Source organism: Podarcis muralis, chromosome 18, assembly GCF_964188315.1.
Source record: "Podarcis muralis chromosome 18, rPodMur119.hap1.1, whole genome shotgun sequence".
Taxonomy (NCBI): Eukaryota; Metazoa; Chordata; class Lepidosauria; order Squamata; family Lacertidae; genus Podarcis; species Podarcis muralis.
The window spans coordinates 8847517-8851122 of NC_135672.1; positions in this window are offsets into that span (position 1 = coordinate 8847517).

A 3606-nucleotide genomic window follows, 5' to 3' on the forward strand; every position below is an offset into this window, starting at 1 on the left:
ATTTACATAAATCTGCATAGCCAGGCACAGCTTTGAGGACAGGGGAGGGGCAGGGTGGCAAAGGCACGGCGGCCGAGCCCTGAAGCTCTCTCACACACACATCCACATTTCGACATATGCCAAGCTGTTTATCTCCTCCCATCGAGTCTTTGCTCCTTTCGCTTTGCGCACCTGTGCGTGTGGTTCCGTTTCAACACATCTCCTTGCATGTTGGCTCAGTCGCCCCAAAGGCACAAGGGGCTTGCAGGGCCGATTCTAGAAATGGGCAGGGCTGGCAACGTGCCACGCTGCCCCTTCAGGGCCCGGACAGACGTTTTCCTACAGAGATTCCCTGCCACCACACACACACACACACACACACACACACACACACACACACAGGGGCGTAGCGTGGGGGGTGCAGGGGGGCCGGCCGCACCGGGTGCAACATCTGGTGTTAGGGCAAATCCATGGGTTAGGGGGCCAAATCCACGGGTTAGGGGGCGCAAATTACTCGCCTTGCCCCGGGTGCTGACAACCCACGCTACGCCACTGCACACACACACACCGCTTTCCTCTGGGGTCTTTGCCGCTGGCTTTCGCTTGCCGGCAGAAGTTCTGCCGGGTTTTACCGTCTGGCTTTCACGGGAGCATTTTGGACTTTACAGTGGTACCCGTAGCTGTCAACTTTTCCCTTTCCTTGCGAGGAATCCTATACAGAATAATGGGATTTCCCTTTAAAAAAAGGGAAACGTTGAAAGCTATGGTGGTACCTCAGGTCACAGACGCTTCAGGTTACAGACGCTTCAGGTTACAGACTCCGCTAATCCAGAAATACAGTGGTACCTCGCGTTAAGTACTTAATTCATTCCGGAGGTCCGTTCTTAACCTGAAACTGTTCTTAACCTGAAGCACCACTTTAGCTAATGGGGCCTCCCGCTGCCACGTGATTTCTGTTCTCATCTTGAAGCAAAGTTCTTAACCCGAGGTACTATTTCTGGGTTAGCGGACTCTGTAACCTGAAGCGTTTGTATTCTGAAGTGTCTGTAACCTGAAGCGTATGTAACCCAAGGTACCACTGCAGTACTTCGGGTTAAGAACTTTGCTTCAGGATGAGGACAGAAATCGCGCGGCGGCAGCGGGAGGCCCCATTAGCTAAAGTGGTGCTTCAGGTTAAGAACAGTTTCAGGTTAATAACGGACCTCCGGAATGAATTAAGTTCTTAACCTGAGGTACCTCTGTACAGGGCTGCCTTCAGATGCCTTCTAAAAGTCAGTTGTTTATTTCCTTGACATCTGATGGGAGGGCGTTATACAGGGCGGGGGCCACCACCGAGAAGGCCCTCTGTTTGCTTCCCTGTAACCTTGCAGGGAGGGAACCGCCAGAAGGCCCTCGGTGCTGGATATCAGTGGCTGAACAATGGAGGTGGAGACGCTCCTTCAGGTCTACTGGGCTGAGGCTATTTAGGGTTTTCAAGGTCAGCACGAAGACTTGGAATTGTTCTCGGAAACGTACTGGGAGCTAATGTAGGTCTTTCAGGATGGGTGTTAACTGGTTCTGGTAGCCACTCCCAGGCACCAGTCTGGCTGCCGCGTTCTGGATTAGTTGTAGTTTCTGGGTCACCTTCAAAGGCAGCCCCACGTAGAGCGCATGGCAGTAGTCCAAGCGGGAGATAACCAGAGCATGCACCAATTTGGAGAGACAGGGAGGCTCTCAGCCGGTGTACCAGATGGAGCTGGTAAACAGCTGCCCTGAATGCCGGGCAGGCGCCACCACCGAAAAGGCCCTCTGCCTGGTTTTTGGCAAACTGCTTTATGTTGATTAACTGCTTTATGTTGATCCTTATGTTGATTAAGTAGTGCAGATCTCCCTCTATGTGTCTGAGCTGTAGGCTGGAACCAGATTTGGAGCACATTTTTCGGCTGCCCAGTTTCCTGAGATTACTGCCAAGGTAGTTAGCTATGGTTTTCCCAGTAGTGGTCCAGGGGGTCACGAAGAGGCGGACACGACTAAAAGACTAAACAACAACACTGTAACCAATCTGTTAACACTCCACTTAGGCTTCGCCTAAACTCAAATCCCCCCGGTTTAATATCCCTAGTGCTGCAAAATTGTCACAAGAGCGCCTGGACTAAAATTGTCTATCAAAAACTTCACTCTTGTGGTTTATCACCACAACAGCTATTCACTTTGGGTTTTACTAAAGCAAACAGTCTAATTTGTCAGCGCCTAAATGATATCAAGCATCGGAACAACTTGGCCGCAATAAGGAAATTTTGCCCATGGTATGACTATTTTCTAGCTTCCCATTTCGACTCTCTCGCATCCTATCTGCATAACCTAGCAATTCTAAAACATAGACGCGCTTTTACTCTTGCAAGATTGAATGTACTGCCCTCGGCTGGACTTGAGGGATGATTCCAACAGATTCCACACGAAAAACGCTTACGTCCCTGTGGAGGCGGACACGACTAAATGACTAAACAACAACAACAGTTAGCTTTTGTGAGGGCAGCAATGGCTTGTCTGCACAGGATCCTGTCTTAATATTAAAATTATCAACACCTCATCTTGCTTTTTTACCATTTAAATATAACTATTTTATATTTTTTCATTGTCCTTTTGATATTTTTACATTGTTTCTAACTCTACATTTAATAGTATACTTAACGCATTATATTATGTTTTATGTTTTATTCTATTTTCTTCCTATCTCCTCTGTTGGTTATTGACAGAAAGAAAGAAAGAAAGAAAGAAAGAAAGAAAGAAAGAAAGAAAGAAAGGAAGGAAGAAAGGAAGGAAGGCTGTAAAGAAAAGAAGGGTTCTGCTGAACACGAGGGTTTTGCTGTCTGGAAAACACTTCTTGTCCTTTTCTGTACTGTCTATTGACTCATCAGTATGGAGATACAGGTGTCATGCATAGTCTCCAGCGCAGGCAGACACAGGTTCGAATCCTGCCATCTCCAGGTTATTATCACTGGTTGTGCTTTATATGTGTAGCCTAGACATGCTGAGCTTACGAAAGGTTGTTGCTATCTTTCTGTTCTCCTCTGCTGATGTTGTTGCCATAAAAAATTTTTTACACATCACTTGGGAAGACAGGCGAACTAATGGCAGGGTACTGGAAGAAGCAAAGATCACCAGTGTTGAAGCAATGATTCTTCAACATTCGTTGGACTGGTCATGTTGTGCGGATGCCTGATGATCGTCTTCCGAAGCAACTACTCTATTCAGAACTTAAAAATGGAAAGCGCAATGGTGGCGGTCAACAAAAGAGGTTCAAAGACTCTCTCAAGGCAAATCTTTAAAAAGGTAGTATAAAAGGTAAAGGTACCCCTGCCCGTACGGGCCAGTCTTGACAGACTCTAGGGTTGTGCGCCCATCTCACTTAAGAGGCCGGGGGCCAGCGCTGTCCCGAGACACTTCCGGGTCACGTGGCCAGCGTGACAAAGCTGCATCTGGCGAGCCAGAGCCGCACACGGAAACGCCGTTTACCTTCTCGCCAGAGCGGTCCCTATTTATCTACTTGCACCCGGAGGTGCTTTCGAACTGCTAGGTTGGCAGGCGCTGGGACCGAGCAACGGGAGCGCACCCCGCCACGGGGATTCGAACCGCCGACCTTTCGAT